Here is a 12869-nt window from a genome sequence, read left to right on the forward strand (position 1 = left end):
ACAACTTCAATCAGTTATCTACCAATCAACTGTAGCTTACATCAGACAGTGGCACCACAACAACATTTTAGAAATGCTCAACTGCAATGGGTTATCTACTGCCAGGTCTTGTTAGTTATTGACTGGCAGTGGTGTGTATCATGGATACTAAGGGAAGCCAGGCTTCCCCCAAAAAATGTACCAAGAAATAAAGAAAACAAATATTAAATAATGTATCTTTCGTCTCTCTGTGTTTCATAATGTTTCTTCAATGTGCAAGAGGCTGAATGCATCTCACCAGAGAAGGCATCCGAGCGAGCGAAACAGCACCCTTCTGTCTCTGTATGTGTAGGCCACCTATTTGATGCTGCCTGGTCAAAAAGAGTTTGACATTGCTGCTGGCCGTAGCACTGAATGCAAGGGAAGCCAGCAAGCTTTGGCCTACCTTGAAAAACAAATGTATAAAATAATAGCCGGTCAGTTTTGAGCTAAACTGAGTGAGCTCAACTGTGAATGGTCCTGGCGGACCACAACAAAGTGTCAAGGGAAGCCAGTTTGAATTTGGCTTCACTCCAATCACATCACATCGAGAGCAATACATCATTGACAGAAACAACTTGAATTGTTGCATCTCGTCCTGTTGTTGTCCTCTAGTGGCTGGCTAGCTAGCTCAAATTGTCATGCAGGTGAATGAGGACCCAAAAGCGACTTGGCGAAAACAGAGTCTTTAATCCAGTAAAGTAATTCTACAAACATAAGACATAATTCCACTCGTAATGACGAGAACAGACTGGAGACTCGATCAAGAACTGCAGGTTGCCTCGGGAAGGCACTTGAACCTAGCAGACTCAGACACCTGCTCTCCACGCAGCATCTGAGGGAAACACGACACGACAGGGCGATACACAGACACAGCACGGTGAACAATAGACAAGGATCCGACAGGACAGGAACGGAAAACAAGGGAAGAAATAGGGACTCTAATCAGGGGAAAAGATAAGGAACAGGTGTGGGAAGACTAAATGATTGATTAGGGGAATAGGAACAGCTGGGAGCAGGAACGGAACGATAGAGAGAAGAGAGAGAGGAAGGGAGAGAGAAAAAGGGGAACGAACCTAAAAAGACCAGCAGGGGGAAAATGAACAGAGGGAAAAGCAAAATGACAAGACAATCTAAGACAAAACATGACACAAATTGGCCCATCCCTAAATTAGCCACGGCTGGAGATAGGGATTTGGACTTGTGGTTTTACTTAATTCTCCTTACTGACCACTGATTAGAACAGCGATTCTAATCCAACCATAAATTCATGCATTGTGCCCCTGGCCTGACAGGATGGAAGTTCAATATGTAGCTAGGCTTATGAAGGCTTATGTTAACTAGCTAACATTGCAAATGGAAGGAAGTTAGGCTAGCGAGAAAGCATTTTAGCAAGGTAGCCTAGGACAATAGAACATAAAAGTGTGTACTGTATGACTGTATCCAGGCTGAATCACATCCGGCCACGATTGGGAGTCCCATAGGCCGGTTTAGGTCGTCATTGTAAATAATAATTTGTTCTTAACTGACTTGCCTAGTTAAAAAAAGGTTAAATTTTTTAAAAAGTCAGACTGTTTTGTCAATGTGAAAGAGGATGAGGAAACATGTTTTTCTACTTGCACGCACACACACAAACACACACACTCTTAGCATTCTCTCAACCAGCTTCATGGGGTAGTCACCTGGAATGCATTTCAGTTAACAGGTGTGCCTTCTTCAAAGTTAATTTGTGGAATTTCTTTCCTTCTTAATGCGTTTGAGCCAATCAGTTGTGTTGTGACAAGGTAGGGGTGTATAAAGAAGATAGCCTTATTTGATAAAAGTCCAAGTCCATATTATGGCAAGAACAGCTCAAATAAACAAAGAGAAACAACAGTCAATCATTCCTTTAAGACAGTGGTCACCAAACTACGGCCCGCGGGCCGGATACGGCGGCCCGTCAGCACATTTGGCCCGGCCCTCTGAACAATACCAGAGACGCTATCGAATTTTTTTCCTATTTGGCCTCCAGAAAAAAAATCCTAGGCCCGGCCCTGTCAAAGAGAGAACGGAATAATGGCGAAAAGGTTAGGTAAGAGAAATTGATTCAGAATGCAGGGTATTTAACCTGCAGTGGACAAACGATTATTTTTTTTGTTCAATGCAAAGAAAAGGCTGTTTGTCTCATCTGTCAAGAGACGGTGGCGGTATTCAAAGAATACAATCTTCGCCGACACTATGAATCCCGTCACAAAGACAAGTACGATAGCTTGCAAGGCCAAATACGAGCAGACAAACTCTCAAAGCTAAAAAGTGGACTACTATCTCAGCAGAATACATTTGTACGCCAAGCTCAGCTGAACCAGGCATCCGTTCGGGCCAGCTTTCGGGTTGCTAAACTGATAGCAAAAAGCGGTAAGCCTTTCACTGACGGAGAGTTTGTTAAGAAATGTATGGATGCTGTCGCGGAGGAGGTGTGTCCCGAGAAGAAAGATGCATTTAATGCCGTAAGTCTGTCGGCGAGTACAATCACCAGACGCGTTGAAGAAATCGGGAGTAATGTATATGCCCAGCTGCAGCAGAAGACGAAAGAATTTGACTTTTTTTCATTAGCACTGGATGAGAGCACGGACGTGCAAGACACAGCGCAACTGCTCATTTTTATTCGTGGAGTTAGCGCAAACTTTGAGATATGCGAGGAGCTGGCAGCCCTCCAAAGTCTCAAAGGGACTACAACGGGAGAGGATATTTTTGACAAAGTGTGCCAAACCATGGAGAAGTTGGACCTGGACTGGTCAAAGCTAGCTAGCATCACGACTGACGGGGCTCCTAGCATGGTGGGCGAAACTCGCGGTCTAATAGGACGCATGAACCGGGAGTTGGAAAAAAGGGGTCTCACCGCCCCGCTACGAGTCCACTGCCTAATTCACCAGCAAGCACTGTGCTGCAAAGTGTTGACGTGGGATTCTGTAATGAAGGTTGTGGTGTCGTGCATAAACTTCATCAGAGCAAAGGGACTTAAACACAGGCAGTTCCAAGAATTCCTGTCTGAACTGGAGTCTACGCACGGAGATGTGCTGTACTACACAGAGGTCCGATGGCTGAGCCGGGGCAGAGTTTTGAGGCGTTTTTACGAGCTGCTACACGAAATTAACGCATTTCTTCATTTAAAAGACAAAACGGTCCCAGAGCTGATCGACCCAGGATGGAAATGGCACCTCGCAATTTTAACAGACGTGACAGAAATACTTAACAGCCTTAACTTGCAGCTACAAGGCGAGGGGAAACTCATTTGCGACATGTATTCACACATAAAAGCATTTGAGGTGAAATTAGCGCTGCTTTTGGAACAAGTGAAAAAGCGCAACTTCGTCCATCTTCCTGCTACCCAAAACCTGTCGACAGAGAACCCAGCGGTCCCGTTCCCAGCTGAAAAGTGCGTGGAAGCACTGGAAATGCTGAAGGCGGAGTTCGGTGTGCGATTCAGTGAACTACATGTTCATGCAAAAGAAATCAGTCTTTTTCAGAACCCCTTTGTTGCCGACATTGATGAAGCCCAGCCTTCATATCAGTTTGAGTTGGCTGAGTTACAGAACTGTGATGTTCTGAAAGACGCATTCAAGCCCAACAGTCTCATTGACTTCTATGCCGCCCTCCCAAACGACACATATCCAAACATCAAAAAACACGCAATGAAAATGTCCACAGTTTTTGGCAGCACGTATATCTGCGAGAAAACCTTCTCTCGCATGAAACTGCTGAAAACCCCGATGAGATCAAGATTGACAGATGAACATTTGCATCAGTGCTTGAGACTGGCTGTAACTAGAATGGAACCTGATATTCAACTTCTCACCAGCCAGATGCAGGCCCACAGTTCACACTGATGAACATACATAGGTAAGCTCACTTTTCTGACTTGAATGAGTCATTCTGAGCATAAACAAATATAATCATAATCAAATCTACTGGGATAAAATCCATCTTTACAACCATACTGGTAGTGAAATGTATTGTGCTGTGTAGGTGCTGTATCACTTAGTTCAGTTTCTCAACCTGCTTCTTTTGTGGTTTTCACAGGGAAGTTGATGAGAGAGAGCTGCAAACAGCGGTGTCTACAAGCCTACTGGAACCTACAAAATGATTATAAGGAAGGAACACAAGAACTTTAAGAGACTGCTCATATGTGTCAGAGAGATTCTGCTCTGACAACTGAGCTGAACTTTTATCTGTTAAGATTGTGCATGGCACGACAGAAAGTTAATGTTCCATGGCTTTTTTTTCTATGAAGAACCCAGAGAGAGTTATTTAGTTATTATTTATTTCCTGTTTTATCTGTGAAGAACTCAGAGAGGGTTATTTAGTTATTATTTATTTCATTAAGTGTTATTATTTGTTTCCTGACTTTTTTTCTGTAAAGAACCTGGAAAGGGTTATTTGGTTATGTGTGGCTTTCTGGAAAACAATACATTTATTAAGCTCCCCTACGATCGTCACACTTTTTCTGTTACAAACTGACACCGGCCCCCCATCAGAGAAGGGAAAAGTTATGTGGCCCTCACAGGAAAAAGTTTGGGGACCCCTGCTTTAAGACATGAAGGTCAGTCAATCAGGAACATTTCAAGAACTTTAAAAGTTTCTTCAAGTGCAGTCGCAAAAACCATCAGGCGCTATGATGAAACTGGCACTCATGAGTACCGACAAAGGAATGGCAGACCCAGAGTTACCTCTGCTGCAGAGGATAAGTTCATTAGAGTTACCGGCCTCAGAAATTGCAGCCCAAATAAATGCATCACAGAGTTCAAGTAAGAGACACATCTCAACATAAACTGTTCAGAGGTGGCTGTGTGAATCAGGCCTTCATGGTTGAATTGCTGCAAAGAAACTACTAAAGGACACCAATAAGAAGAAGAGACTTGCTTGGGCCAAGAAACACGAGCAATGGACATTAGACCGGTGGAAATGTGTCCTTTGGTCTGGTTCCAACCGCTGTGTCTTTGTGAGACGCGGTGTGGGTGAATGGATGGATGATCTCTGCATGTGTAGTTCCCACCGTAAAGCATGGAGGCGGAGGTGTTATGATGTGGGGGTTCTTTGCTCTTGACACTGTCTGTGAATTATTTAGAATTCAAGGCACACTTAACCACAGCATTCTGCAGAGATACGCCATCCCTTCTGCTTTGGGTTTAGTGGGACTATTTGTTTTTCAACAGGACAATGACCCTTACACAATGCTGTGTAAGAGCTATTTAACCAAGAAGGAGAGCTGAATCAGATGACCTGGCCTCCGCAATCCCCTGACCTCAACCAAATTGAGATGGTTTGGGATGAGTTGGACCGCAGATTTTTTTTTTTACCTTTATTTAACTAGGCAAATCAGTTAAGAACAAATTCTTATTTTCAATGACGGCCTAGTGGGTTAACTGCCTGTTCAGGGGCAGAACGACAGCTCGGGGGTTTGAACTTGCAACCTTGCGGTTACTAGTCCAACGCCCTAACCACTAGGCTACCCTGCCGCACCATGAAGGAAAAGCATCCAACAAGTGCTCAGCATATGTTAGAACTTCTTCAAGACTGTTGGAAAAGCATTCCAGGTGAAGCTGGTTGAGAGAATGCCAAGAGTGTGCAAAACTGTCATCAAGGCAAAGGAATGCTTTTTCTCAAATATAAATACACTCTGATTTGGTTACTACATGATTCCATATGATTCCATATGCGTTATTTCATAGTTTGGATGTCTTCACTATTATTCTACAATGTAGAAAATAGTAAAAATAAAGAAAAATGTTTTACCGGTAGTGCGTGTGTGTGTGTGTGTGTGTGTGTGTGTGTGTGTGTGTGTGTGTGTGTGTGTGTGTGTGTGTGTGTGTGTGTGTGTGTGTGTGTGTGCAAGTAGAAAAACATGTGACCGGTAGTGCACACACACACACACACACACACACACACACACACACACACACACACACACACACACACACACACACACACACACACACACACACACACACACACACACACACACACACACACACACACACACACACACACACACACACAGAGAGAGAGAGATAGAGAAATCAGAACCATGGTCAAATCATATTTAGCTTACGTTGATTGGATTAAATCGCTTTTGGTATCTTTCAGTTGTCACTGTATTAGACTAAGCATAGGGGATTTGATGATGTTGAAATGTTGAAGTTGCACCACTACTGTTGACTGTACAGGAAAAGCATTCAATTACAGAGAGCTGTGATTATGGACTGCTGGTACAGTAGCCTATGACAGGGCTGATGGGAAAGACATTAGACTTGACTTTATCCTTTTGATCCCCTTTCAGAGGATGGGCATTTAGTTTAGTGGGCTAACACAGTCTTATGCTGGGCAGAAGACCTGGGTTCAATTCCCTGTTTGTTACAGGACTATAGGGCAGGTGACATGCAGAGACAATACAATGAGAGTAAATCTGGACATCTAAACCAGATAGCATAAAAAGTAGCAAATAGTGAGTAGTAAGACATGAACCTTGTTTCTAAGACCAAATGTGGAACATATGACTGTTTTCTGATTAAGATGGAGTCTCCCTTTCCCAAAGTCACTTTGCATTACTGTCTGTTGACTAGCAGATGCACCAACAAAACCCATTTTACGTCCAGATATATTTGAAAATGCTTTAGTTCAAAGCGTTGGGGTAGTGAGTTGTTGTTGTTCTGGATGGCAAAAATCTACATTCATGGTGTTAATTCAAGCAGACGCGTGGGGCCAGTGTGCGCACATGCCAGCGCGTGTATGTGTGTGTGTGTGTGTGTAGTCATGGACACCAATTGCCAGTAAAGCCTCTAAATGAACAACTAATGAAGAGATTCACATGTAAATGAAAAGGAGATGTGCATGTACACAACAACAGATTGTGTGGCCTGACTGAAGAGCCATAACAGATACAGTAACTAATGGATATTATTACAGTAGCCTACGTTGTATTGTAAATCACCAAATGTGGGACTCCTGAGTGGTGCAGTGGTCTAAGGCACTGCATCGCAGTGGTGTGGCTAGCTGTGCCACTAGAGATCCTGGTTTGAGTCCAGGCGCAGCCGGCCGCGACCAGGAGACCCATGGGGCGGCGCACAAATTGGCTCAGCATCGTCGTCCGGATTAGGGGACGGGTTGGCTGGCAGGGATGTTCTTGTCCCATCGCGCACTAATGTGGTGGGCTAGGCACAATGCATGCTGACACGGTTGCCAGGTGTACGGTGTTTCCTGACACATTGGTGTGGCTGGCTTCTGGGTTAAGCGGGCGTTGTGTCAAAAAGCAGTGCTGATTGTGTTTTGGAGAATGCATAGCTCTTGACCTTCGCCTGTCCCGAGTCCGAATTTTGCAGCCATGGGACAAGACTGGATACATAAAAAATAAAAATAAATAAATAAAATTAAAAAATGAAATCACCTTAGTTAAATGTTGATGGTATTTTTTAAGTGTCCCTGCAAATTGATATGGTACTGGTAGTGACCCTGTATATAGCATACATTCTCATGTGTTATTATTTGTTGTGTGTTTGTATTTATCTTACTTTCTTAACTTTGATATTGAGTATTGCATTGTTGGGAAAGAGCTTGCAAGCAAGCATTTCACTGTACTTTTTACACCTGCTGTATCCTGTGCACGTGACAAATAACCTTTGATTTGAAAATGGAATACATCGCTCGTTGAGACTGGGTTGCAAAACATGAGTCAGTACGAGTTGTGAAAGAGACCATTTTATACATTTGGGGATCTAAAATGGATCCACCCACACATCAAAAAACAATACATATCTAACAGCACTAAACCAGCCTCTGTCACACACACACACACACACACACACACACACACACACACACACACACACACACACACACACACACACACACACACACACACACACACACACACACACACACACACACACACACACACACACACACACACACACACATCACTTCCACACACCCCCACCTACACACACACACACACACACATATCTGAGGGCTTCCCACCGAAACACCATAAGGTACCACCCTACCACCCATAGCTAAATGGACCCAGCGATAGAAACATGAATGAGGGAGGGAAGCACAGAGGGTTTTGATGTTTATAAATATGGTTGTGCTGAGCGGCTGTGAGCGCTGTGTGTGTGTGTGTGAGGGCGGTGTGGGAACAGACAGAGTATTGTCCTGCCTGGCCTATCTGTGTCTGGCCCTGAGCCACAGCTAAAAGAGACATGCTGTACTGTACATGGATAGAGACTGACAACTCACTGATACAGTCAACAACACGGCTAGAGAGACATACTGTGGAACTGCATTCATACAGTCAACAACACAGCTAGAGAGACATATTGTAGAACTGCATTCATATCCTCAACAACACAGCTGGAGAGACACTGTAAAACTGCAATGATGCAGTCATCACAGCTAAAGGAGGGACATACCGTACATGGATACTCACAGCAACCACACAAACACAATCAACACAGCTATAGTCAACTCACTGACACAGTCAACACAGCTATAAGAACACAAGCAACTCACTATCACAGTGAACACAGATAAAAGAAACAGCTAAAGGAGGGGAATATTGTACAATGACAACACAGTCAACTCGATGACACAGTCCACACGGCTAAAAGAACACAATCAACTCAATAGCACAGCCAACACAACTAAAGGAGGGACAGGCTGTATACTGACACACACAGTCAACACACTGACACAGTCAACAATAGAGCTAAAGAAGAGGCAGTGCATTAAGTCTCGACCATGTAGCAAATAGGGTACCATTGCGGAATACTGTACTGTTCAGTGACAACCACAGTCAAAGCAAAAAGGAGACACACTGCACCCTAACATAGTGAAGATACTCAAGGAGACACATACAATAGCACAGTCAACACAACACCATTCCAAATACCATGGTCAGCATAAGAATAGACACATTCCCCATTAGTGGAAACTGGAGACATCAGTAGTGGGCTTGGTAGAGATTCCCAATGCCTTAACGTCCAATAATAGCAGGGTAGACCTACACGACCTACTTAAAATATGCCACTCCAAAAGGACCTTCAGCACTCCACCCACAAACTGCTTGGAATGACAATCACTCAATATTGACATGATAAATATGTTTACAACCAGGTGTGTGTGTTTGTGTGTACACTGTAAGCTATTTGCTGTAGCCTACATATCGGAGATGTTTGAAATGTACGGAAAACAACATCAACGTCGATGAGTCCACATGCAGCGCGAGCTGTGCGACACACCTCCGTTTGACATTGACACACATTTCCCCCGTGGCGCTCGCGCGCACCAACAGCCTCGCAGCCTGGGGGTCGATCCCCATCTCCCAGCCCGAGACACACACAAATACAAACGCATAAGGTATATCAATATGACTTGAACACCGTTAAAAGCCTATAGATTTACATTTTGGCCAACATTTTGAAATTTAAAAAAACAAGACCGTCTGATTGGAATATGAGGAAGGGGTAGAGGGGGCGGGGGCATATAGTAGGCTAATGTCCCTTCAGAGTTCAAGTTCATGCTTATTTCGTGTAATTTAATCAATGTCAGTATTCGGAAACAAGCTTCCAGTGGTTTCAGTCTGGTTTTATCGGGTTTTCTGTTCTGTCTGGGGAGTGAAAACTATGAACAAAGACCATCAATTGCAGCACCACAGGAACACACTCTCACCCACACCACAAAATGGCTTTACCTATTAAACGTCGTGAAAATATGAATTTTTTAAATGCCTATCCCATTGTTTGTGATGATACAGAGCGTCTGCTAAACCATTTCATTCTTGATTTTTAAACTACTTATTTTCTTTGGGGGGGGGGGATTTGTGTATTAGTATTGCACTGTTAGACACTTACTGCACAGATGGAGCTAGAAACGTAAGCATTTCGCTGCACCTACTTTAACATCTGCTAATCTGTGTAAACGACAAATTAACTTTGATTTGATTTGACCAGACACTGCAATGTTTAGTAGACTAGACAATTGCATGGTTTGACTCAGCTGGGTAAAGATTGGGGTCACAACTCAAATGATCATAACAAACTGTAACATTCTCACCATGTACACTTTTACAGAATTGAAAAAATGCATCTACATCTGAATTTGGTGAATAAATTGCAAGACGTTCTAGTTTTGTCCAATCTTGTCCTAAACGGGTTGTTTTTTACTTGCATTGTTGCACGATTGCTGATATGTTATTTGAAAATTAAGACAAAATACTTGCCTAAAATAACATGAGAAAAAAATACACCAACAGACAATGTTATTAACATCTATTACATGTAATAAAATAGGCTACTTACCCTAAATTAAAAAAAAATGTTCAACCAAAATAAGGACTTATTTATAAAATATATGCAAACGACACAACTCCTGTCTCTTCTTTAGTTATTTCTTGTTTTCACACGTGTACCTCGTCGGAAGCTCACGACAGTCTTTCTTGATATTTCACTTTCGTCCACGTTTATTTTTCGCTGATCGTTTTTTTTACAGTCCTTTCTCCAGTAGGAAGAAAAATCCTACAATAATATGGACCCGTCAATCAAGCGACAAGTTACTTTACTATGATATTAGGGGAGGACAACTATGTTGTTATCAGGCATATCCGTTAGGCTGCCAAAATTTAGAATGTATTTTAATAAAAGCGTCAAACTGCAGGACTGTATCCTAAACGGATAACTACAACGGTTATCTAACGACTAAATGGCGATGTGATATTGCCGAAAACTCTTCGTCTCACCCTCGGCTCCCCCTCTCTCGGTTATGGTAGGCGCCCGTTGTTGAAATTACTTGTGGAACGAAACGCGAACGCATTCCAAGGTTCTGGTTAGTGATGGGCATTCCGGCTCTTTTCAGTGAACCGGCTCCTTCGTCTAAGCTCACCAAAAAGAGCCGGCTCTTTTGGCTTCCAAACGGCTCTTTAACACAACCTGAACAGCATAATATAATAGTGCACCATGACAAAGAAAAATAAATAACAATTTGCAAAACTGCAGCATCCCACAAATTGAACTAAATGTAAAAATGGATGCTGTTACACATGTGTATTTAAAGTTGAACTTTTTAAAATGTATATAAACAAAGTTCATATAAATGTAACAATTCAAAACAAATACAACCAGAACAACATAATAATAGAATATTGCACCATATCAAAGAAAAATAAATAACAATGGGCAAAACTGCAGCATCCCACTTAAAACATTAAACTGGTCCCTCTTTTCTCTCTCTTCTTTAATGCCATGTTATAACCAGCAGCACACAGCAATGCTGACCATATTTAGCTTTTATGAGAGATTTGCATTTCAGAAATGCAGGCTGCCTCACTTTCGAGGGGCTGATGCGGTTTCTTCTCTCAGTAATTATTTGTCCCGTTTTCAAGGATGTGGCCACAATGCTGAGTCTCCCTGTTATGACTTTAGTAAGCCGTGGGTAGACAGAGGCCTTGTTCTTCCACCAGCTTAGAGGATCTGCAGATCTTTGGGCTTTGAGGGGCTCCTCCAAATAAGGATTGGACCTCCATTATGGCATCTGCTGAGGGATTCCTTTGTGTTGCATCCCCAGTTTCTCTCTCGTCAAACAGCATCCAAACAGCAGACGTTTGTGGCACTACTGCTGGTGCTTCTGCTCCATCTGATCCCTCTTCTTCCTTTTGCCCTGGTGCCTGAGCCAGCTGACTGCTGGGGCTGTCCCTCCCTGCTGCTGAGGTTATTCTTTGAAGAGGCTCATAAATCTCTCTGGCACCACTGAAGGCTAACTTCTTAAACCTAGGGGTCAAGTGCAGCGGTTTCTGATAGCACGTGATTATACTCCATTCTGTGGAACTTTGTGTCCATTGATGAACATAGGGTGTCCATCAACTCTGTCACATGTCCTGTGGTTACATTTGCTTCTCTCTGGCGGCTGGCTGTGATTCGCAGCAGACCCTTACACAGGGGTATCATTTTTGAGGCTGTCACATAGCTGAATAGAGAACAGTTCATGTTTTGTCTACGGATACTACATTCTCATCTACTGCTCATATACATATATAATACTGGATTAAATAATGATGTAGTAATAACTGCTTACTGTACCTCTCTCCTCTGATCTCCACAGTGACCTGCTCAAAGGGTTCCAGGACTCTGCGCACTTCCTCCACCACCTCCCATTCCTCTTGGGTCAGAGCATCAACAGGTGCATTGACATTGGCCAGGGTAAAGATGATGGCATCCTTTGACTCAAGAAACCGCTTCAACATATAAAATGTTGAATTCCACAGTGCAGTCTTGTTTAGGCCTCAGCTCAGGCATCCCAATCTGGCGTTGTGTAGACTTTAGTTTTTCAGCACCTACTGCGCTCCTGTCGAAGTATTCCACAGCTGCTTTCACTTTGTCCACAGTGGGCTTCATCACCTTCAGAGCAATCAGGTTGATTGTGTGGGCAAGACATGGATGATGGGTCCATTTTAAAATGTTCACGGTTTTGGTTATGTTAGCTGCATTGTCGCTAACACAGCAGACCACTTTTCCATCTACTTCCATCCACTCTGGCCAATCTCAACAGTTCCTCTGGCATGTTCTCTGAGGTGTGTCTGTCGCTGAACACAAAGCAGTCCAGAAGACAGACAGCCAGACATCGAAAGATATTCAATGAAGTGACATGTAACCGACATGTAAGAAGTGGTTACCCCTGATGTCCAGCAGTCAGTGATAAGGCAAACTGCAGTAGCTTTTTGGACTCTTTCCCTCACTGAAAGGCTCTGTGCTCTCGTACAGTTATGGAATAAGTGTTTTTGAAAGGGTTTTCCTGCTTGGAATTGTGTACGTTGGATTTAGACTATT

The 12869-nt window shown here is 43.2% G+C and overlaps 1 protein-coding gene across 1 annotated transcript in view; it reads right to left on the minus strand.

The window, feature by feature from the left end:
* The window catches only part of LOC124013817 (protein NDRG2), a 34903-nt gene extending 24075 nt beyond the window's left edge, over positions 1 to 10828 (minus strand). Inside the window, exon 1 of the mRNA XM_046328367.1 lies at positions 10350 to 10828. The gene's annotated coding sequence lies outside the window, so the exon portion shown is untranslated. The remainder of the gene's footprint in view (positions 1 to 10349) is intronic.
* Between the last annotated feature and the right edge of the window lie 2041 nt (positions 10829 to 12869).

Source organism: Oncorhynchus gorbuscha, linkage group LG25 (assembly GCF_021184085.1).
Source record: "Oncorhynchus gorbuscha isolate QuinsamMale2020 ecotype Even-year linkage group LG25, OgorEven_v1.0, whole genome shotgun sequence".
NCBI lineage: Eukaryota > Metazoa > Chordata > Actinopteri > Salmoniformes > Salmonidae > Oncorhynchus > Oncorhynchus gorbuscha.